Source organism: Puma concolor, chromosome C2 (assembly GCF_028749965.1).
Source record: "Puma concolor isolate L17-30 chromosome C2, mPumCon1.1.hap2, whole genome shotgun sequence".
In the NCBI taxonomy this organism is placed as follows: domain Eukaryota; kingdom Metazoa; phylum Chordata; class Mammalia; order Carnivora; family Felidae; genus Puma; species Puma concolor.
This window is the reverse complement of record NC_141675.1, coordinates 3,698,981-3,725,050: the sequence shown is the minus strand read 5'-3', so window position 1 is coordinate 3,725,050 and position 26,070 is coordinate 3,698,981.

Below are 26,070 nucleotides of genomic sequence, written 5' to 3'. Positions count from 1 at the left end.
CCTTTCAGATTTTCTCTCTCTTCCTTTCCCAAATTTTATTCTAATGCTTTAGGTTACATGTGTAGCTCTGAACGTACAGTTTATAATATGGCCAACTGTGTGCTCCTACCAGATTAACCCTCACACACACACACACACACACACACACAGACACACACACACACACACACACACACACACATGATAAAGACACACATTTGAACCCTGTCCCTCATCTACTCGAAACAACTTAGGACCTTGCATTGTTTACAAGTCATTTTCTGGCTTTCAAGGGACTGCAGATGAATATTCACCTGATGTTCTATAGTCAGATAAACAGCTTATATATATACAGATCCATACCTTTGAACAAATCAGGTCCACTTACAAGCATAGTTTTCTTCAATAAATACAGTACAGTACTGTAAATTTATTTTGTCTTCTCTATGACTTTCTTAATAACATTTTTTCTCTAGCTTCTTTTATTGTCAGAATACAGTATATGATACATATAACATACCTAATATGTGTTAATCAACTGTTTTTGTTATTGGTAGACCTTCCAATCAACAGTGAGCTATTAGTAGTTAAGTTCTGGGGGAATAAAAATAAATGGACTAATTTTTCTTATGTTAAACGCTATGGATATTTGTCCTGTGAATCATTTAATATATAACTTATTTCCTTGATGTTATATTTGTAAATTCAGCCTTATTTTATGATTAAAAAACTTTTTTTTCAATGTTTATTTATTTTTGAGAGACAGAGACAGAACATGAGCGGGGGAGGGGCAGAGAGAGAGGGAGACACAGAATCCGAAGCAGGCTCCGGGCTCTGAGCTGTCGGCACAGAGCCTGACGCGGGGCTCGAACCCACGAACCGTGAGATCATGACCTGAGCCGAAGTCAGACGCTTAACCGACTGAGCCACCCAGGTGCCCCATATTTTATGATTTGTCAGAATTTTTAAATATTAAGACATTACCCATTGTCTATTATATGTGTTCAACTTTTTTTTTTCAATTTTTGTTTGAGTTTGATTATGCTGCCATTTTTGCCAGGAAGACAATTTCATCCTGTGTATTCATGTGTGGCTATCTATGCCTGCAGCTTCTAGGTTTCCCAACATACTCAAAGGTATAAAGATTGCCTAATATTGAAGATTAAGTAATTATTCAATGATTACTGCTTATTTCATATGACTTCAATTAAATATTTTGGAGCCATCTGTCCCTGATTTTGGTAAAAGTATCCGGCTTTATAATCTTCCCCCAATAAACCCTGTGTCCCAGCATTGTGAATTGGACACACTTCCTTGCCACAGCGATTTGAAATACATACTCTAAGTTCCCATGCATCTGTTATTAGCTTCTTTAATCCGGTTCATTAACATGCTTTGTGTTTCATGCCATTAACTTTTCAATATTTAGTACAACTAAACTTCTTTCCATTATCCATATTTTATAAAAGGATTTTGTATCCTTTTGTATAATTGTTACTAGAATATTTTTCAATCTCTTCCTTCAATATCTCCTCTTATCTTGAGGGTATCATAATTATTATTGCATTGTAGATGCAGGAAGAACTGACATGTTTAAAATATTTTTCTTTACCCAAAATAAAGTATGTTTTAATTTTTCCCGTTATTTTCCTTTTATTTCTGTCAGATAAATTAATGTGTTTTGTTTATAGGAGCCTTGTGCATGTCTTTTGAATATTTTTACTGAGTATTTTATATTTTTGATGTTGAATCGAATGGACTCTTTCATTTGGTATGTTTGAATGGAATTATACATAGAAAAGTTAAACATTTAAAAATATTTTTAAATATTAAAATATTAGACTTGTCATTGAATTACATACAATTATCATGTCAACTATTTTATCAGTTGAAACCAATATATAATATCACTGTATTCAACTGCTTCCTGAAAATAATAATTATTCTTAAATATGATATTTGTATCTTTCATTGTATTCTTTTATCTTATTAAGCTTTTCCAACATGAAAACATAGGTTCAAAATTTATATCCTCAATTTCGTGTGTTTTACAATTATTTATATTTTCTATGTATGAAATATTCAATTTTTACATTGTCAAGTTTATGATTTTTCCTGTTTGTCCTATGATAAAAAGACCCTCTTAAACACAATGATCTGACAATTTTTTCCAATATTTCAAACGGTTAAATAATTGTACCAACAGAATTTTGAATAATTTACCCTTAACTCACTGATTGCCAGAGTCATAGTTTATATATATCAATTTATCTTATACTAATTTCAATATACTAAATATTGATTTCAAGATAATGGACCAGACACACACTATATTTTACTCTCATTTTCCAAGAGCTATTAAATACATTCAGTACCATTTGTGCTGAGAAACAAAAAGTAGACTTCTCTGGGTTTCAGAAATTGTGTGAAACTCTTAAAAGATGGAAAAAAGACAGAATTGCATTGACGAACACAGGCACGTATTTGGTTTTGAGTAAACGATGTAAGTACTCAGAGTAGGAAGAGACATGGTGGTTATTTATAGGATTTTTGACTTTGAGCTCCCCTGGAGGTTGCGAAGTGAATTATCCCCTGCATAATCTCCCTCCTGTCCCCTTGCTACTGGTGGTAGACAAGATACTTATGAGTAAGAAAGATCAATAACCGGGGGCATTTGGGTCAGTTTTCCAGAGTTTGATAAGCTGTGTGTACAAATACACAGATAAGATCCATCAAGATGTGCCACGTATCAGCAGACGTTTTCCTTCTCTAACACCATGGGAAACAGATCAGGAGCATGAGCTCGGGCTCCCCAAGTGGTAACTGTGTGACCAGGTATTGTTAGCATATACTGACAATTCAAAGCACATGAGGAGGGCTCAAACAAAAATCAACACCACTCCAAGATGGTCATCCATGTGAAATGAAGAGATAACAAAATTAATGACAGAAAGTATTTGCAGGTGAGAACACAGCATCAGGGTGGAGAGTAGGACAGGACTTTTGAATGAGTAACGAGATTGAAGATAATACTGCTAAATGTTTTTAACAGTATGACATGGGAGTTAAATGTTAGGCATTTTAAGTATGTCTATAACATATTAAATATAAAGGTGGCTATTTAAAATAAATAAGATATGTTTAGCTAAAGAACAAATTAGCAAAGTAAAAAAGTGAATACAGATATTGCCCGCCCCAAAAAATAATAAATAGGTAAAAATACCAGATATATAATTACAAAAGGGTTAGGAGTCATGGTTCCAACATTCACTGTAATGTCGTGTTTTAAATAATTTTCTTTAAAAAGAGCAGAGAGGAAGAAAGATTAAAGAAATAATACAATTGCCTGGATTCTGATAATATGGAAAGTTAGGTTACTCACACGAGCATTCATGATAAAACAATTATAAAATATCACAAAATTAAAATAATATAATATTTTAAAGTCATCAATAAGCTGACAAGAGGGAAGGCTGTTACCTCCACAAATGCATAAAATGGAAGAATTAAGAAAAACCCCAAACGAATTTTCTCCTGAGGACATTTGCCAAAACAATGGAGCATAAGCTCTCTTTTAAACCTCAGTGGGTACAGAGAGGAGAGGAAAATCCTAGAGCCTATGCAAAATGAGCAGTCTGATAGGAGACAGTTCCTCAAAAAATCCAGCTCCACAGATGACAGTTTTCAAGTCAGAGTAAAGCAGAATTAAGTATTTTCTAACTCTAAGATAGATATGAAGGGTTTTGTTCTTTCTGTGGGTTCTATGGAAGAATTTGTTTCTTTTGCCCAACTTCTAGAGGCTGCCTACATTTTTTTACTCCATCTTCAAAGCCAGCAGCCTAGCATCTTCTCTCTTATCTGACCTCTGCTTCCTCTTCACATCTTCTCTTTGTAACTCTGACCCTCTGGCCTTACTCTAATAAGGACCCCTGTGATTACATTGGGTCTACCCAGATCATTGAGAATAATGTCTCTATCTTAGAATTCTGAGATTTTTTTTGTTTGAGAGAGAGAGAAAGAGAGAGTGCTAGTGGGAGACAGGGGCAGAGAAAATCTGGCAGAGAGAGAGAGAGAGAGAGAAAATCCCAAGCAGACTCCATACTCAGCATGGAGTCCAATGCAGGACTCAATCCCCCAGCCCTGGGATCAGGACCTGAGCCAAAACCAAGAGCCAGAGGCTCAACCAACTAAGCCACTCAGGTGCCCTGACTATCTCAGAATTCTTACAATTACATTTGCAAAGTCTCTTTTCTACTCTAATAACATATTTACAGGTTCCGTGGATTAAACATTGATTGACATCTTGAGGGATCATCACTCAACCTATCACAGGAAGCCATCCAAAAAAACTCAAGTCATGTATTCACTTCAAGTGGTTTCCCCTCAGAAGGGGTTTGGGTGTTTTCTGAGGCACCTGGAAGAAATTCATACAAACATTTCTGAAAAACATAGTTTCATTGCAGGCCTCAAAGAATACCTATAAATATGTTTGCAAGCCAACTAGTGGCTTACATTAAAAATTCACCAAACATGCAAGAAAACAGGCACCATGAACAAAAGTCAGCAGAAACAACATACGGAAGAAAAAGATATCAAATTATGAGAGCACAGCAACATGAGTGTACATAACGCCACTAAATGGTGCACTTACACATAGTTAAAAAGGTAAATGTTTTGTTTTGTATATTTCATCACAAATATAAGAGAGATTATAAAACAACTATAATGACCAAGTTTAAAGAAAGTAGAAGTAAATTTGAAAATAAATGCAAATTTGAAAAGAAATGACCTAGATGTTTGGAAATGAGTTTTAGAATTTTGAGAAATAAACCACACAGCGATGGAAATTTAAAATTTTAAAGCATTGTGCACAATTAAAGAGAGAATTAGGGAAATGGAAGACAAACAAAGAGGCATGAAAGAGAATGTGTTTTTGAAATGACAGCATGAGGACCACCATAGACCCACTCCCCAGTGAAACAATCATAACTGATGAAAATTAAAAAAAAATTGTGGAAAGTCTCCAGAAATTGTCATCAGGGCATACAGCAGATGAAGGATATTTATTCAAGAAAATCTACTGGGGCACCTGAGTGACACAGTCAGTTGGGTGTCTGACTTTGACTCTGGTCATGATCTCATGATCTGTGGGTTCGAGCCCCGCGTCAGGCTCTGTGCTGACAGCTCAGAGCCTGGAGCCTGCTTCAAATTCTGGGTCTCCCTCTCTGTCTTCCCCTCCTTGCTCATGCTCTGTCTCCCTCTTTTTCAAAAAGAAGCAAACATTAAAAAAATAATATCTACTGTATTTCAGTAAGGAAGAGCCAATGCCTATGGCATCTGAGCCACGGGCTACTACTCCTACAACTCAAGGTGGGTGTGCTACACTCAAGGTGGGTGTGGCCAAGAAGACCATTCTCACCCTGTCTTCCCGGCTCTTTGTTGTAGAAATGAAATTCCAGTTGAGTATAGCTGAGAGTAAGGGTCTCCTGTCCTATACCCATCCTCCACTCGTAAAGTGGAGTCTTTACTCCAGGAGTGGCAGACTAGAATATTAGGTCCTCAGCCAACCTCTCCCCAGTCCCCTCAGAGCATGAGTGCCATGCTGGGAGAGACACGCTAAGAAAACCAGAGGTGACTGTCCTCACCCAGCTCTCAACTCATAAAGCACAGGTGGCACTCCAAGGGCAGTGAGCCATTGATCATGTTCCCAAGTGCAGAGTACTAAAATAGAGATTTTGCCCAGGTGAGAGGCAGGTCAGGAGAACAGAGAGCTCTGAAGCACGTCCTCCCAAATGAACTAGCTAATTTTATTTGAATAGAGTGTGAAGAAATTCAAGACTAAGGGTACTTTTGAAAACAATGGATATTTTGCAATTAAAAGAAGACTGGTGGCTTCATGAGAATACCAAGCTAAACTCTAGGCCAGGTATTTTACCAGAGAGAAGTAAGGAAAGATGTGGCTAAGAAGAGAACTTTGGAGGTGAGGAAAAACCCCTCAAAGGCTAGCCTCAAAAATGACCTCCATGAAGGGGCCTCAACTGAATGGGACTCAAACTGTAGAGCAATGTACGTCCTGGAATATTGTCAAAATCAACATAGCAATCACCTGGCAATTAGTGGAATCTAATAGCTGTGTGAACCAACACGAGCAGACAGCTTAACAAAGAGATCCAGGAAAGAGGTAACTAAAGAAAGTCTTGTTAAAACCAGTCATCCCAGGGTATCCATGCACATGACAAGGCTGTGCTCCCAGAAGAGTGATTTTTCACCAAAATAGTAGAACAGTAAACAAACAAGCAAGTAACAACATCAAACCACAGAGGGATGGAAATCACTATCCAGAGTCACCACAATATCTTATTTAAAATCTCCAGTGTTTAACAACAACAGAAAACACAAGATGCTCAAAGCAACAGGAATATTTGACCCATGCATGAGGGAAAAACAAAGCAGGGGACAAAAATTTGACTGTGAGAGTGCTCCTATGTAAGATTCAACAGATAAAACTTCCAGGTAGCTTATCATAAATATGCTCAAAGAACTAAAGAAAACCATGTTTAAGAATTAAAGGTGCAGTGACCATGTCTCATCAAAGAGAGAATCCCAATAAAGTAATAGAAATGGAAAAAAGCACATTTAAAATGGTAGAGAAAGAATTAGTGAACTTAGACATCAATGATTATGTTTGAATAACTAAAAGAGAGTAGAAATGAATAAACAGAACTCAGAGAAATGTGGAACTCCATGGAGCTTATCAACATGTGTATATTGGAGATAGTAGGAGAAGAGAGAGATAAAATATTCAAGAAATAATGGTAAGAAAGCCTTCCAAACTGAATAAAAAAACACATTAATCTGTGCATAAAAGAAGCAAGAGAAATGACAAGTAGGTTAGCAACGATGGAATCCACACCTGGACCTGTCATGGTATAGATGTTGAAGGACAAGGAGAACACCATGAAAGCAGTGAGAAAAGATGACTTTAGCACATCAAAGAAATCCCAGTAAGATTCACAGCTGACTTCACCTCAGAAACCACATGGACCACAAGGTAGTTGAATGACATTCAAACTCCTGAGAGGGGGTGCGGGGGAAGGGCTACTAAAAATTCCTATATCCAATAAAACTACCTTTCAAAAATGAAGAGAAAATACAAAACTGTAGTCTAATCCTGGGTACACGTCAGATAAATTCCAATAGAGGGACATCCCCTGATGTACGTGATTATTTCCCCAAACTGTCATGATCATCAAAAACAAACAAAAAGTATGATAAATAGTCACCACTAAGAGGAGCCTGAGAAGACATGAGAATTGATGTAACATAAAAGCCTGAATGGGACTCTGGGACAGAAAAAGAACTTTGGTTTAAAAAATAAGAAAATCTCCATAAATTATGGAATTTAGTTAATATCTATATTGATAATAAATATATATTAACATCAATTTATTGTAACAAATATACCATATTAATATATGACATTAACAAAACAAACTGGGGGTGCCTGGGGGGCGCAGTCGGTTGGGAGTCCAACCTTGGCTGAAGTCATGATATCACGGTTTGTGAGTTCGGACCCCGTGTTGGGCTCTGTGCTGACAGCTCAGAACCTGGAAGCTGCTTCAGATTCTGTGTGTCCCTCTCTCTCTTTCCATCCCCTGCTCACTCGCTCGCTTGCGTGCTCTCTCTCTCAAAAATAAATAAACGTTTAAAAAATTGAAAAACAAAAACAAAACAAACTGAAAAATATAAAGGCAGAATGAATCTATTCCCAGATAAAACGGATAGCACTCACTGTTAGCAAAACCACTGTATGAAAAATGTTAAAGAGAGTACTTCAGAATGAAATCAAGACACATGAGAAAGTAATTGAAATCTCTATATAAAAACAAACAAAAAGAACAAATAAACAAAATTATGTCCATACAAATATGTTATAACATACCTGCACACGGATGTTTACAACGGCTTTATTGATAATTGCCAAAATTTGAAAGCAACAAATATGTCCTTCAGTGGGTATGTGGATAAAAAATTTTTCTACATCCGTACAAGGAATATCAGTCAGTGCTAAACAAAACAAAACAAAACAGCCTATCCATCCATGGAAAGATACAGAGGAAACTTAAATGAATATTATTAAGTGTAACAGGTCAATGTGAAAGGCCACATGCTATACGGTTCCAATTATAAGACAAGATTACGGAGATAGTGAGAAGATCACTGATTGTCAGGGGTTGGTGACAGATGAATGAATAGATAAGGCACAGGAGGATTTTTAAGGCAGTGAAAATACTCTATGATACCATAGTGATGGATACATGTTATTATACATTTATCTATATCCGTAAAATGTACACCACCAAGAGTGAACTGTAGCGTAAACTGTGAACTTTGGGTGATTACGATGTATTCATGTAGGTTGATCAATTGCAAGAAATATACCATTGATAATGGGGGAATCTGCACATTTAGGGGGGTGGCCAGTAGGCATGGGAGATCTCTGTACCTTCCCCTCAATTTTAAAAGCACACTGGGGGCGCCTGGGTGGCTCAGTCGGTTGAGCGACCGACTTCGGCTCAGGCCACGATCTCACGGTTTGTGAGTTCGAGCCCCGTGTTGGGCTCTGTGCTGACAGCTCAGAGCCTGGAGCCTGTTTCAGATTCTCTGTCTCCCTCTCCCTCTGCCCCTCCCCCACTCATGCTCTGTCTCTCTCTGTCTGTCTCAGAAATAAATAAACATTAAAAAAATTAAAAGCAAACTAAAAATTTCTTTAAAAGATAAGGCCTTAGGAAAAAAATTAACGCAACACACTCATACTTGCTTATGAGATAAAACAGTGCTTAGAGGGAATTGAAAAACTGAATGCCTATAATACAAAGAAGGAAGAATGCCAATCAATAATTTAACCTTTTACCACAAGACATGGAAAAAGCAGCGGAAACTGTACCTAAGGCAGGTGGAAAGAAGTCAGTAATTAAGACTAGAGTGGAAATTAATGAAATAGACAGTCAAGAAAAAACAGTGGAGAAAATTAACAAAATCAAAAGTTGTTTCATTGAAAACAACAAAACTGACCAACCTTCAGCTAGACTGTCCAAAGAGAGAGAGAGAGAGAGAGAGAGAAAGAGAAGAAAAATGGCTACAATCATGGGACATTAATACCTAACTTAAGGAAATAAAACACATTATAAGGGAATCCCATGGACAGACATTCCAAAGGTAGAAAAAATTAGTTGAGAAAACAAATTCCTAGAAAGATGCAAATGATCAAACTCATTCAAGAAATAATACAAAACACAAAGAGTCCTATGACACATACAAAAGTTTTAAAACCTCAGGGGGAAAAAAAGAAGAAGCCCAAACTCATATGGTGTCATGTGTAACTTCCGCCAAATATTTAAAGAATTAATGAAATTTTCACAAATTCTTATTTTCAATGGGGTTATTTTTTAAAATTCTTTTTAGTGTTTATTTATTATAGAGAGAGAGAAAGAAAGAGACAGAGACAGAGTACAAGCAGGGGTGGGGCAGAGAGAGAGGGAGACCCAGAATCTGAAGTCAACTCTGGGCTCCGAGCTGTCAGCACAGAACCCAGCGGGGGGGGCCCAACCACAAACTGTGAGATCATGACCTGAGCTGAAGTCTGATGCTTAACCAACTGAGCCACCCAGGCGCCCCTCTTCACAAATTCTTCCAAAAGAAATAAGAAGAAGTAAAATTTCTCAACTCACTTGGTAAGTAAGATACCAAACAAGACAAAGATATTATTGTAAGAAAAGAAAACTACAGATAAATATCTGTATACTGATCAATACCTATACACTGATGTATAGAGGAAAAAGTCCTCAGCAGAGTATTAGCATACCAAATCCAGCAACACAAAAATGACAGTAGACTGTTAAATACAGAGAGCAAACTGAGGGTGGATGGGGGGAGGGGGAAGAGGGAATATGGGTGATGGGCATTGAGGAGGGCACTTGCTGGGCTGAGCACTGGGTGTCAAAAAGGAGCCAATTTGGCAGTAAATTATATTCATGACAAAATAAATAAATAAAAAATAAATGGATAAATACAGTGTGGAAAAAAAGAAAGTGAAAAGGCAACTGACAGAATGGGAAAACCTATTCGGATATCATGTATCTGATAAAGGACTTGTATCTAGAGAATATAAGACACATTTTGATCCATATGAGTAAGACACATAACCCAATCAGAAAAAAAAATGGGCAAATGACTTAAATAGACATTTCTCCAAAGAAGATGTGCAAATAGCAATACACAGATAAAAGCAGTGCTCACCTTCACTAGCCATAATGGGCATGCAAATCAAAATGACAATGAGACCCCACTTGACATTAACTAGGATGTCCACAAAAATTTAAAAAGACGGTAGAGTAAGTCCTGATGATATGGAGGAACTAGAATGCGTTTGCACTACTGATGGGGATTTAAATGGCACAGTCATGTTAAAATACAGTCTTTCTATTCCGTGAACGCTTAAGCACAGAGGTATCGTAGGACCAAACAATTTCACTCTGAGGCATGTATGTACCCCAAAGACATGAAAATATACGGACACAAAAACGTGTGTGTGTATGCTGTGCCAGCCCTCTTGGGTCCCTGGAACAAATGCTGGAGACCAACTGATGTAACTGACGGAAACTTTTCTCTTGGGGCTGAAGGCGAAAAGGCTGAGATCTAGGTATAAGTCAAATTGTTTCTGAAGCCTCTCCCCTGGGCTCCTAGATGACCATTTTCTTTTGGTGTTTTCCCATGATACCGCTACTATCTCTGCATTGTCCGCGTCCTAATCTTCTCTTCTCGCAAGGACACTGGTCATAGTGAATTACATCCCCCCATGAGGACCCCATGTTAACATATTTACCGCTTATAGGCCCCATCTGCAAATACAGTTACATTCTCAGATACCGGGTGCGCGGGCTGCAACACATAAATGGAGGGGGGTGGGGACAGTTCAGTCCATACCAACTATTCATAGTAGCATTATTCACAATAGCCCAAAAGTGAGAATAATCCAAATGTCTATCAACTAATGAATGGATAAATACAAGTGGTATATCCGTACAATAGGATATTATTTGGCAATAAAATGGAATGAAACTGATGCATGCTACAGCAGGGAAGAATACTGAAAACATTGCGCTTAGTGAAAGAATCGGTCAGAAAGGCCTCATTGTGCCTAATTTCATTTTTGTTAGATGTCCGGAAAGTGGGTTCGTGATTGCCGGTGACTGGGGGTCAGTTTGGAGGAAACGAGGTGTGATGATCGATAATTACAGGGTTTCTATTCGGGTCGCTGAACACATTTTAAAATTGATCATGGTAATGTTTGCACAACTCTGTAAATACACTAAAAACCACTGGATTATACACATTAATATAATGTGAATTATATTTGAATAAAGTTGGTGTTTTTTAAATTTTTTAACATAAATTCAATTTAGTTGACATAGAGTGTAGTCTTGGTTTCAGTAGAATCCCGTGATTCATCTCTTACATAGGACACAAAGTGCTCATCCCTGAAAGTGCCCTCCTTAACGCCCATCACCCATTTAACCCATTCCCCCACCCATCCCGCTCCAGAAACCCTCAGCTTGCTCTCTGTTTTTAAGAGTCTCTTAGGATTTACCTCCTTCTGTGTTATCTTATTTTTCCTTCCTCTCCCGATGTTCATCTGTTGTGTTTCTTAAATTCCACATATGAGTGGAATCATGATATTTGTCTTTCTCTGACTGACTTATTTCATTTAGTTCCATCCACATTGTTGCAAATGGCAAGATTCCTTTCTTTTTCATCACCAAGTAGTACTCCAGCGTGTGTGTGTGTGTGTGTGTGTGCACGCGTGCCACACCTTCTTTATCCATTTGTCAGTCAAATGGACATTTGGACTCTTTGGCTATTGTTGATAGTGCTGCTATAAACCTTGGGTGTATGTGCTCCTTTGAATCAGCATTTTTATTAAAACAAAAAGAAAGCTAATAGAACGACCAAGGAAACCTAAGTAAAGGAGAGCGATGGCGGACAGTTAAATAACCCCAAATAGATTTCCAGTCGGGAATAAGAAATACAATGTGATCAAAGCAAAATTTTAAGGTAAAGAATTTTCCAAAACAAATGACAACACCAATAGAAGGACTCTGTAAGGCCAACAAATGCCACAGAGGACGCAATAAAAAGAAAACCGTAGCTAGACCCATCATAATGGAACGGCAGCTACCAAAGACTAGGGGAAAATGCTGACAGAAGTTAGAGGAGGGGGGAAAATGCAGATTATTGCGAAGCCATGGTATTTAACTGTCAAATATTTTGTTTAGTATGCAAGCTTTTAATTGTTGAGAAAACCTAGACCAAAAAAGCATGAATAGATTTTCCAATGTCTTACATACATCGAGATTTTCAGGCACGGTTCACAATTATATTATTTTCATCCAATTATCTGTCTACCATAACTCATTGCCTGAAAAGGCATTTTTTGAATACAAAAATAAAATGGAAATTCACAATGTATGGCTGATTTATTCAGTCTTAGTGTTGAGTACCGATTATAATGGTAGTTATTCTCCTCCTCTTCCATGTGAAATGGGATATTTTCCAAAGTATGGGCCCAGTTTGTGCTTTCCAAGTCCTCTGCTGAAATATGGAATCCCTGGTGCCACCAGGAATTTTCTGGGTGGAACTCTTTGTCTGACTTATCTCTCCTTCCATTTCTTTTAGCTGTAAAAAGAGAGAAGAATTCACCTGTATATCTTTCTCTTAACGTAAGGTAGAAATGAATTACATGTTGAGGTCTGAATGGTTATGCTTACTGTTTACAAAGCACTCTTATATATCTACCATAGTCTTTCTGCGGTGAGTGAGGTCCCTTTAAATTAATCTAAAGCAAAACATTCCTGAAATTCATCGTTTATTAATACATCGGTGTCAAATGTAGATCAGCCTCCCGTCTCGTATAACTTCCTGATGGGTTTTGGAACGTGGGATAAAAAGATGTCTAATAGAAATATTTTCTCAGGCTAATAGACATGAATGCTTCTGGTCCAGGGCTTCCCCATTCTAATTTTCATTTCTGTTCTTTCATACTTTTCACAGTAAACCGTAATTAAAAGAACAACAGACAGTTAATAGAGGCTGCTGTTTCTATGAGGATACTAAGCTATGGGCCTTACTTGACAATTACTGGGAAAGGAAGTACAAAAGACTGGTCTAGATAATTTCCCAAGTTGAAAAAAGAAGACAAAAAGAAATAAAAGGAGAATGTACCAATTACCTCCCACCAGAATTCTCTAGAACATGCTAATTTTTTAGCCTAGTGTTTATTCTACTTGGCATGACCTCCACTGTGACAAAACCGTCTTCTCTATGCTTTCAAATTATTTGGAACATCAGTGACTAATAATAATAGCAGGCATGGCTATTATAGTTTATATCAGGGCTGACTAGGATTTCAACAAAATTTTCTTTTTCTTAATGATACAGCCTCTCAAATGTCATTTAAAAGAGGACCGGTTTTGATAATATCAAGGATGTAGAACAAATCGCAACTTACTGTATCTCTATCAATAATTGCAAATCACATAAAATTCAGTCACAGTAAATCTTTTTATATTCATATTTTAGCCTCTTACAATTCGATGTGGTGTGCTCGTTAACTATACCGCAACTTGGAACGCATCTAAAAAGTGCTTTCATGCACTTGATTTAAAATTGTCAAATGAGAAAAATGAACCCCTCGAAACCCCTCTTTTTATGACCCTGGGCATAGTTTTCACTCCCACCAAAGTCGTGTTATATTAATCAATCATCTCCCCTAATATTAGTTATAATACTTTATAAGTTTACATTTTGCCCATATGATTAGTTGTTTTACTGTATGTCTCCTACACTTCAAATGTCTATTTTATTCACCGGCATGCTCCAAGATGTGCCACAGTGCTTTTCACACAGGCAGTAAACAAACACTCATTCCTTTTTTTCCCCTCAAATACTTTTGGGCACTTACTATAAGTAAAGCCTTATGGCTGTGCCGTAACTGCGAAGGACATCGAGATGTAGAATGCCATACTCTTGCCTTTAAAGATCATGTAATTTAGAAGGTGAGATCATATAGATTGTCATAAAGCAAAACCAAAATTGAAGTCCCCGGAGAGACAGAGATCAAGACTTTGAACTCAAACAAAGGTCACAGTTACTGGAATATTTTCCTTGAGGGATTTTAGGGACCCTAATTAACTAACTGCTCTTCATCCTTAGGGGAAGCATGTAGCTTTCCTGGAAAGAAGGCACGTAATGAGTCGGTAGACACATCTCTGTATCTGAGCAACCACCTTCGCTCCCACAGGCTTCCTACACATCCAAATTATTATTATTTTTTTAATCTTCTGACATCAGTCCCTCCCCGCCTTTTTAGGAGAGCTAAAGTTCAAACGTGTTTAGGAGAGAATGCAGAAGTATCACAGAGAAGGCTGTGAGGCAGTTTGAAGATTCTAATCACATGAAGTCTAGTTTTCGCAATGACACAGGAGTCATGAGGCAGCGTTAACTTCCTCTGCCTGGGCTTAACAAGTGAAGGCTAGTTAACTACCAGACTAAGTTCTACATTTCAAACCTCCAAACACATGCTTGTCACTATTTCACCCACTCATTTGTTTCTTTGTGGAACATGACATTTACAAAATTAGAATGATTAATACTGAAATACAAAAAAAAATGTTTAAATATGACTTCTAAAGAACTAGAGTCTGGGAAAGATAGATGCCTAAACAACTAAATACAGTATTATGTCTAATAATATAGGGCTCATTTTCCAGACCCAAGTCCTGTACCTATTTTGTTAGATTTACACCGAAGGAAGTATTTTATTATTTGAACCCCAGTCAGTTTTTTTTTAATGTTTATTTACTTTTGAGAGAGAGACACACACACACTGAGTGCGAGCAGGGAGGTGCAGAGAGAGAGGGAGACACAGAATCCGAAGTAGGCTCCAGGCTCTGAGCTGTCAGCACAGAGCCCGATGCGCGGCTCGAACTCACGGACCGCGAGATCATGACCTGAGCCGAAGTAGTCTGCGTAACCGATTGAACCACCCAGGTGCCCCATTTATTTGAACTATTGTAAATAATATTGCATTTTAACTTCAGTTTCCACATGTTTACTGTGACTATATAGAAATTACAATCAAGTTCTACATGTTCATCTTATATAGTACTCTGTTTCTGTGCTGAACTAAGGTATTAGGCCTAGGAGTTTTTTTTGTGGTTTTTATTGTTGTTGTTTTAGACTCTAAAGATGTTCTGTGAAGACTGTTATGTCATCTGCAATTACAGAGTCATTTTTTTCCTTTCTTATACGTGCCCATTTTGTTTCCTTTTCTTGTCTTATTGTTCTATCTATGACCTCTAATATCATGTCAAATACCAGCGGTAAGAGTGGACATCCTTGCTTTGCTTCTCATCGTGGAAGTAAAACATTCAGTCTTCCATTATCAAGTGTTATGTTAGCTGTAGGTTATCTGTAGATACTCCTTATCAAATTGAGGAAGTTCTCTAGTCTAGTGTCCTGAGACCAAGTCCCACTTGGTAATAGTATAATTAATTAATTAATTGTTTACATATTGCTGAACTATATTTGGGAATATTTTCTTAAGAATTTTTGATTCATATTGCTGTGGGATATATAGTGTTTGTTTTGCTTTGTTTCTCTTTCTGTAGTATCTTTCTCTGGTTTTGGTGTCAAGGTAGTAACAGAAGGTCTCATAAAACGACTTGGGAAAATATCCTTTCCTCCCTTATTTTCTGGAAGAGATGGTATAATAGTGATAATTCCTTTCCAAACACTTGATAGAATTCTACAGTAAAAACACTTAAGCCTGGGGATTTCTTTTTCGTAAGATTTTCCAATTGAAAAGTCAATTTCCTTTACCTGTAACTAATATTATACTGTATGTTAACTAACTGGTATTTAAAGAAAAGCTAAAAAAAAAAAGAAGAAAAAAACCTAGAAAATCCAATTTCCTTAACAGTTGCAGAACTATTCAAATGATCTATTTTAACCATGTGGTGGTACTATGTGATTTTTGATGGTCAGATCCGTTTCATCTAAGTTGTCAAATTTATATGTGTAGAGTTGTTTCTCGTAGCACCTTATAATCCCTCTGACTTCTGTAGACTCTTTAAAGATAACTTCAAGTTCATTCCTGATAGCAGTCATTTTGGACTTCTCTCTCTCTTTCATCCTTTTGGTTAGTCTCAATTTTAATTGCTTGTTTGTATGTATGTATTGTATGAGATCTAGTCTTTTGTCAAAAATTTAAGTGCACAATACAGCATTAACTATAGGTACAATGTCGTGTAGAAGATATTTAGACCTTACGCACCTTGCACAATCATTGAACATCAAACTTCCAATTTCCCCTTCCCCCTATTCCCTGGAAACCATCATTCTATTCCCTGTGTCTATGAATTTGACTATTTTTTTTTTGAATTTGACTATTTTAGATCCCTCATAGAAGAGGAATCACGCAGTATTTGTCCTTCAGTGATTGATTGGCTTATTTCATTTAACATCATGTCCTTCAGGTTCATCCAAGTTGTTGCATATGGTAGGATTTCTGTTTGTTTTAAGGCTGAATAATATTCTTTGTATATATATATATATATATATATATATTACATTTTCTTTATCCATTCACCCACTGATGGACACTTTATTTCCTTCCATATATCGGTTATTGTGGATAATGCCTCAATGAGCATGGCATTCAGATATCTCTTCAAGATGCTGAGTTCAATTGTTTTGGATAAACACCCTAAAGTGCGATTACTAGATCATATGCAAGTTCTATTTTTAATTTTTGAAGAACCTCTATTCTGTTTTCCATAGCAGCTATACCTTTTTACATTCCCACTAATAGTATACAAGGGTTCTAATTCCTCCAATTCTCTCCAACACTTGTTTTGTTCTGTTTTTTTTAGTAGTAGCCGTTGTAACAGGCAAGAAGCAATATCTAATTATGGTTTTGATTTGCATGTCCCTGATGATGAGTGATGTTGACCACCTTACATATGCTTGGTGGCCATTTTTATGTCTTCTTTTGAGAAGTATTTTTATTCAAATCCTTTGTCAATTTTAAAATTGGATTACTTGTTTTACTGCTATTGAGCTCTAGAAGTTCCTTATATATTTTGGATATTAACACCTTATCAGGTATATGGTTTGCAAACATATTCTCCCATTCCATAAGATACCTTCTTATGCAGTTGATTGTTCCCTCTGGTATACAGATGCTTTTTTAGTTTGATGTAGTCCCATTTGTCTATTTTGGTCTTTGTTGTTTGTACGTTTGGTGTCACATTCAAGAAACAATTACCAAGACCAGTGTCATGAAGCTTTCTACCTATGTTTTCTTCAAGGAGTTTTATACTTTCAAGTTCCATGTTTAAGTCTTTAATTCATTTTGACTGTGTGTGTGTGCGTGTGCGTGTGTGTGTGTGTGTGTGTGTGTGTTATGAGATAAGGATCCAATTTCATTCTTTTGCATTTGGATATCCATTTTTCTCAACACCATTTGTTAAAGAGACTATCCTTTTCCCATTTCCCTATGTATTCAGTTAAACTTACATACATATCCTGTCCCCCATTGTGTATTCCGGGTACTTCTGTTAAAAATCATGTGAACATACTTACACAGATTTATTTCTGAGCTAGATCCTTTCTCATCCAACTGTTTGTCTTTATACCAGAAACCACTACACATGTATATAGAATTGAACAACTAACTAAATGCATGGCGGATAATGGTAGCCAGCTTTTTAATCATTGGAGTGACAATTCATATGTAAGCGAGGACAGGAACTAAGAATGAGTCATATGTTAATGGCTTAGAGTTAGAGACATAAGTAAGAACTTTTGTTTAATATAGAGATAATTATACATATAAATAATTGTAAATATTTGTATATACACAGGTTAGTATAAACACATGCATTTCTCTTCTCTGCTTGCTAAGAGAGCCTAAAAGGAATGAGCTGAGAAGCCAACCGAAGAGCTTCCGATGGCCCAAACTTGAACAATCTGAGCAAGAAAACAAATAAAGTAGTATTGGATCACAATACAAAGTAAAAAAATCAATATTCATGTTAATATAAATCAGTGGCTGAATAGAGAAATTAATAAAAGAGACACATCTCACTTGCAGAAGAATTCAAAATAATTTATTCGGATACTCTGGCAGGCAGCCATAGGTCTCCGCTTCTTATGTGTGAGCCCCGCAGATAGCTTTTCTTCCAAAGTCTAGAGTATGGAAAGGGGAGCAGGAGTAACCTCATGGTGGAGATACCAAACATGATAGCCAATTAATCAAAGTCAAAACCAACAGCAATAAATCACGTAGAGGGTAGGTTTTCTTGTGACAATGTGATAAAAACGGCACTTTCGCTCTGTGGTCTTCTTCTCAGAAGGTCAGAGTGCTAGTCTATGCCTGAAAAAAAAACATGAGGCAGATTCCAGTAGAGGGGAATCCTACAAAACCCTTGACCAGAATTCCTCGGAAAGGTCAAGGTTATCAAAAATGAGTCTGAAAAAGTGTCACGGGGAAGAGGTATTTAAAGAGATACCAAGATGTAGATGCAATATCGTATCCTAGAAAAGACACAGGAAAAGAAAAAAGACATAAGGCAAACAATATGAACATCGGATTAAAGTATGGATTTTTGTTAATAATAATGTAATAGTAATGGTTCATTTATTGGGGCAAATGTACCAAAATAGTATGATTATAATAATAATAATAATAATAATGGAAAAACTGGAAGTGGGGTATATTGGAGCTCCCTGTACAGTATTCTTAATTTTTCTATAAATCAAAAACTGCTCTACAACATAAAGTCTTCTAAAAAAAACTCCTCGTCAGAGAATTCTAGTATTCACGTCACTTTTCTTTCGGTGTTCGGTAACTGCCTTGCCTCAACCAAATTAGTTTCACCGTTCTCCGTACGGCAGGTAACTGTTTTTTAAATTTGAACCTGGGATTTGGGGTATGAACTGAATCTCATTTAAATCTTTTGTGCAAGTGGGACTCCTTTGATACTGCTCCGTTAGGGAAGGAGTAATGCTATCTTATTACTGCCAGCTGGGGGTGAAAGTCTAGGTGTCCCAGTCTCTGTTAGTATGCAGGGAGCAGGCCTTCTTATTACTGCTGAGTAGGACTGGGTGTTGTGGGTTCCCACGTGGGAGCAAGGGGTTGGTTTCATCACGTTGTGAAGAGCCTCGTTCCTGCAGAGTGGCCGAAAGACTCCCAACTCTCCACTAGGAACTCTTTGACACTGACCCATTGGGAAGAAGGAAGACGCAAGTCATTCGTTACCACCCGCTGGGGATGGAAGTCTCCACTGTCATGGGCACATGAGGAACAGAGAAATGGAGAGGGTGGAATTGCAAAGGGGCTCATTATGACCCAGCAAGGATGACAGTCCCAGCTCCCCATTTTTTCCTACTCTCTCACCCCCCTGCCAAGAAGGGGGTGGAAATTAGGCCTTGTTATAGCCTGATGATGGTGGATTTCCAGGCTTCCTACAAGGAATTTTCAGGATGCCCCCCCCCCTTTTTTTTTTTTGAGACACTTTCAAACTAGAACACGGAAGACAACAGTTTTGTATCAGAAATCTGGTGAACATAACCGTATTTTTGGTTGGGATTTGAAGTCTCTTAAGTTTTGTGGATAGGAAAAATAAAGCAGCCCTTCCTTGTAAAAGGAAATGAAAGAAGACTACAAGCGATTAAGAGTAGCTACAACATGGGGAGGGTTTGGCTTTCCACTGTTTGGTTGGACACTTGTTTGGGCAAAGGACACATAAATCTTCTGGGCCTTTCTGAGGATATAAGAAGAGAATCTGAGTGAGCTGGCGCATGGACAGTGGGCACCTGGGAGGAATATGTGAGTTTCCCAGGAGTCAAATGATAGCTGAGCTTGAGCTATCTGGTCCCATTTAGATCTCCAAACTCAGGAGCAGGGAGAGATAAAACGGGGAGACTTCACATTGTGATAAGTTAATCACACCTCACATGAAATGTGTGAGAAAAGCAAGACTCACAGGTCTGCCGTTTAGAAGACGAGGGTCAGTCAGTGTTGGCAAAAGCAACAGGAGTGGTCTATACCGAGAGCATTAAGACCTTGTCTGGTTCACAAAGGAGAAATTCCACTTGTGCCTCCCCTCTCCTCCTCAGCTCTCTGGATGAGCTGGACCAGGAGAGGAGTGTGGGTCTCAGTGCCAGAAATCGTATTCTGTCTCTCAATCTTACTCTCTCCCAGCTCAAGGCTGCACTGGCCACCAGTGATGCTGCGAGGAGAAAGGGAGATTAGGCAGAGTATGGTGAGGAAATGAGTTGTAAATTGAGTTTGACTTTGAAGCTTTAAAATGGACCAAATTTTATTTATTTATTTATTTATTTATTTTTTTCCCGACGTTTATTTATTTTTGGGACAGAGAGAGACAGAGCATGAACGGGGGAGGGGCAGAGAGAGAGGGAGACACCGAATCGGAAACAGGCTCCAGGCTCCGAGCCATCAGCCCAGAGCCCGACGCGGGGCTCGAACTCACGGACCGCGAGATCGTGACCTGGCTGAAGTCGGACACTTAACCGACTGCGCCACCCAGGCGCCCCAAAATGGACCAAATTTTAATAACTGCCAGTGAATGCATTTGGTCTTTAAAGCTTTAACATGGTCCAAATTCTAATATCTGTGAGGGAATGGAAAGCTGCGAAATTCACATATCATTAATGGATAGCAAAGTGAAATTCGACAAAGCCATGATGGAAAAAATAAAGCCATTTCACCTTTAAACCCGCCACACTGAGCCTTCTTGACAAACTGGTTACCGAATAAATGATATTTAAGACATGGACTATTTTTCTTATTCATCACTGGGTTTGTGACTGCCTGGCTGTGTTGGCTGTGATAAAAGGGATGCATGAATGTACCTAATGCCATTTATTAATATCGAAAAAGGTATTTTTCATGTTCAGCGAGGGCCATTGAACATAATGCTTCCACTTTCTATCCATCTTCCTGTTTACAAAGCAGACTAGAATACAATTCGGAGCTTTTACTGCTGTTCTCCTTGACATTTCACTTACCTGTTTTTCTCCCCATTAGCCTGCCTTTGAGAGAGTGTGGGCACTGCGTAGTAGATCAACTTAATAGCTGGGACATCTGGTGCAGCCTGACAGACAGATTGCCTGCCTACTTAGACCCTCTGCATGAGTATAAAGAATCATAAGAACTTGGCCTTTCCAAAGTTGAGCTGACCTGATAAAAATCCTCCCACAGAAGGCAATGTCACCTCCTTCCCAGGAATTAAAAAAAAAAAAAAAAAAAAGAATGCAATCTTAGAGAGGAAACACGAAAAATTAGAATTGCCATGACTTGATTGCCATTTGATTTTGGGAAAAAAATAAAACGCTTTTAATGTGAAGTTTTATGTTTTGAAATAATTTCAAACTTAAAAATGGTGCAAAGAGAAAGACAGTAAAAAGAACACCTGTTTTCGTTTTACTTCTATTTGCTTATCGTTAATATTTTACCGCTTGTGCTATATGCGCATATCTACATTATTTTTTCTGAGCCATTGGAAAGTAAGCTGTATACACCTCCCCTATATCCCTAATATTCAGTGAGTATTTCCTAAGAATGGGAATAGTCTCCTACATACTGCCAGCAAAGTTGACACATTTATAAATTTATACTGATACAATAATTTTGTCTCATCTGAGATCCACACACAAATTTTGTCAGTTGGGCTTAATCATGTCGTTTATGTCATTTTCAAAAGAACACAGTCATTTGAAACTTAAGCTTAGTGAGGAGTATACCATCTGAACAAACATATATGAGAAATTGTGGGGAATTGTCTTGTTAACGTTCCAGTGCACCAAAAGAAATTGAGAGTAACAAAGATGCCATGTTACCAGTCACTTATGCCTCGCCATGAAACTATACAGTCATGTAAGAAGACAAAAAAATAGCAGAGAAGCGTAAATAGGACCTTAGGAAACTTCTTGGTCCAATCTGTCTTCTAGAAGATTGCTATGTTAATAGGGCAACTGTGCAAGTTTCTGCTTTGTAGCTGTCTAGTCAAAAGGTCCAATTGGAATTTAAATCACAGCTCATTCTCAACAAGAAGCTGTATTTCTGGTCTGGTCTGTGAATCCAAGAGTCCAGAGGCTCAACTTAGCTTGGTCTTTTGATCAGTTCATCCACTAATGTCCCTCTCAGCATTTTCAAAAGAACATGTACCTTAGGGGCATACTTGTGTCATATGCTAGATTGTGCTCTCCATGGGCACAGGGCGTGAGCCACATCTCAAGTGTGCAGAGGTGAAATGCAAAAAAAAAAAAAAAAAAAAAAAAAAAACCAAAACACAGCTAGATATTCTTGTATATGTCCATTGCTCTTTGCAATGTGACTTACAGCTCCTCTCAAGAACCAGAGACTTTTTCATTCCTTCTTTCTAGCTGGCCACGTGACTGACTTTGGGCTATGAGATGTTAGTAAATGTGACTCAAAGCCCTGGAAAGCACTATTTCCAAATAAGGTTACATTCTGAGGTTCCAGGTGCACAAAAATTGTGAGGGAGGATTACTCAACACAGTACACACCTTGGGATGAAGCTTGGGATGGCCTGCTGGAAGCCTGGAGACCATGGGAGACCCCTAGAGACCAAGAAGACTTCCAGCCACCAGACCTGCAAAGGAGGCCATCTCGATGAATTATCCAACCACCCGCAGGCCCACCAGATGACCGCAGACGTACGAGAAGAAACATCCAGACGACTCATATAAGTGAACTAAAGACAATGGTTGTTGCTTGAAGCAATGTTTTGCGATGTTTGCTCATAGCAGAAGCTAATGCTGCTTTCCATTGCTATTATCTTGGGAGCAAGGTCGGTACCAAATCAACCTAAACCGAAAGATGGAACATAATTCCAGTCTGTTTCCCTTTGCAAGTGCGTGGACGTCCTCCTTGTAGAGCTCAGAGAGAAACGAACGTAGTAAAGGCCGGTGCTGAAGATACGGAAGTATTGTTATTTAACTCTTCGGGAGAATCACGCATAAAAGCGAAATCTACATAGAGGAAATACAATACCTGAGATCATTAGGTATCTTTGAACACGAACCTAAACTGACATATGAAATATCTAATCCTTTGAATTTAGTTCCACAACAGCTGGCTACGTGATGTCCCTGGACAAAGAACTGTTATGTATGTGGTGTCTGCCCCCGAAACTCCTCAAAATCAGAATCATTATGGCCCTAGATGTCTGCCTAAAGGTTACAACTTATATCTACTCGGTTTCTAACTCTACCTCTGGACTCCTGAATACTGAGAAAGAGAACGCATGAGACTATGGATATATGACAAGTTGCAATGGGTCATTCCTTTTATGGGATAAGATTAGTGGAGTTTTCCTAAAATATTCCCCAGAAGAGACTCTTTGAATTCTTTTAATTTTTTCAAAAGGATATGACTGCACTAGATCAAAAAAACAAAAAAACAAAAAAACATGATCACTTTTATTTTGAACAATTTATTTTTATTCTCTTTAAAGTGTTTAGGGGAATGTTTAAAAGGTGATAAACATGCAGGGGACCAAAGAGAAGCTCAACAATAAATGTCACTGTTCGAAATGTAATTTATGGCCAGTAGTAGGAACGAGGCAGTATTCCCTACATGTCTCTTTTTCCGTCTTCTACTCCCTGGAGTGTTTCCTGAGTGCTATCATTATCCATCTTGCCGCATTTCAGCTTACATCTTCAAAATAGAAACAGATTTTTAAAGACATGCTACCTTTCCAAAAATAAGTTCTAGGTCTAATGAAGTATGCTTTTGACATAGTGTATTATCTTTAAGAAATTGGAGAAGGTCCTGGAAAAGAATGAAAAATGAAGAAATACATATATTTTTTATTCTTCTGGGTAATTATAGCCCAGAAGGCACAGAAAAAGGAATAATGAAAGAGAGAGAAAGAACAAAAAAAAAAAAAAAAAAGAAAGAAAGAAAGAAACCTACACGGTGGAGTAAAACCATTAGGAGGGTACCCATCTGTCTGCATGGCTTAGAAGCATCCCTGACAGGTGGCAGAAACATGGAATGATGACCTCTGGAGGGCCCCTTCCAGAACTGTGAATAAATGAAACTGAGTAAAAGCAAAGTTAATAGAGTAATTAATTCCTCCTCTGATTGTACCTCCTTAGTTTCTCTCCCTAGATAGTTGAAATAATTATATTAAAAGGGAGAGCAAGGAGGTTTTAGAACAATTATCTCTGTATTTTGATTGGCTGTTCTTTAATACAAGAAGGAAAAAGACCCTTGTTCTTGAAAGAATGTGATTATGAGAGATGTTATTAGAGTAATTAATTCATTGCTGTGATTGTTTCTTGTTCGTTAGCACAAATGTGGGAAGAAAGAAGTTCAAAAACCGACGTCATTGATTTTTTTTTTCTTTTCTGAAATGCACTTTACGAAGAAACCGTTGAAAGCTAACTGCAAGAGGGAAACGTCCATGAGTTTCTTCAGCTTCACTTACGTTATAAAATGGAAAGGAAAAGACCATTCTTACAGTATATTCCACATCTCCAGGTGAATGTTCGTATTTGACATTTTACAAAGTGCTTAAATTAAGACGAATACGATGTTCACTTCCAATTGGCGTCTAATCTTTCCATGCATAATGCGGGAAACACAGGATCTCACTTTGGGAATACAGGCCTGGCTAAAAGCAAAAGTGATTTAAGCTGTCATTAAATTCAGCACAGAAAATGAGACCCTCATCCTAGGTCCAGGGATTCTATGGAGTCCTTAACCAAGGGAAGCTCTCCAAAACGCATGACACTTTATAAATGCAGTGCTAGCAATGGAAAGATATGGGGGTTTGAGCCTAATAATATAGTAATAGAATGATGATCTTAGGGGAAGCTGAACTCACTCGGGGAAAAAAGAGTTCTTCCTCTTCCAGCAAAGGTGGGATAAGAGCTCCTCTAAGGCTCTCCTTCTGCGTGAAGGTGGGAGTTATGGCACCGTTGCTAGATTCATCCGAAACCACTCAGAGGACAGTTTGTCTCTCATGGAATATGAAGTCTCTGAATCATGCTGAGGCTAAAGATACATGATTCCAGCCCAGCAGATGTAATTATAATTCTGAACGACCCAGTTGCCACGGTTCAGATGCTTGCTGCCTATTATAAATGACTCACTTTTCAAAATTGGAGTTGGTATATCTAAGCAAGAGCTGTACAATTTGTTTTTAAAGTTATGGAGTCTTTTGAACGGTAGCATACATTAGAAGCTGTGTTCGGATAGCAACTTGTCTAGACCCAAGGGGTGCACAGAGACCCAGGACCAAGCATGCAGAATCCAGAGCAGAAGTACCCCGCTACCCAGGAAAAAATCAGCTTCTTGGCTTCAGCTTTCTCATCTCAGATGCAGGGATTGGAATTGCCTGACCCATGGTCTTGTGAGAATTGGATAAGGTAGAAAATTGGAAAACGTTTTGTAGCCAGGCTAAGAGGTGATGCAGTTGGTGAAGATCCTTTTTCTACCTTTCTGGGCAGATTCCTTGGCTGGCAATCTTGTAACAATAGGCCAGGCCTTGGGCCATGTCCTAAACATCAGCTGAAAAACACCAAGTAGGGAAAACAAAACAAGACACAAAAGACCTTGACCTTGAACAAACTTCAGGGGTCGGTTGATAGGATAAGATGTGAACCTTAAGAAGAGGTGACTTCAAGGAGAAAATAAGTAATGGAAGTTGTAACAACTAAATTACCACGTATCTTTTGTTTGCCTCTCCAGACTTCCCCTCGCCATACTGCACCCTGCTTTTTGTCTTGGAGGTTGACTTGTGACCTCAGCAGCAGCATTGGGATTCTTTGCCTTCTGGTCCCCAGGTCTGTTTAGCCAATGGAAACTCCGATGGATGCGAGGAAGAGAAGAGAGTAGGTACATACAAGCTCCGCTAGCTTCCTCCTGGAGACACAGGGATGTCCGATGACCAAAAGCCACTCCTCCTCCCAAGG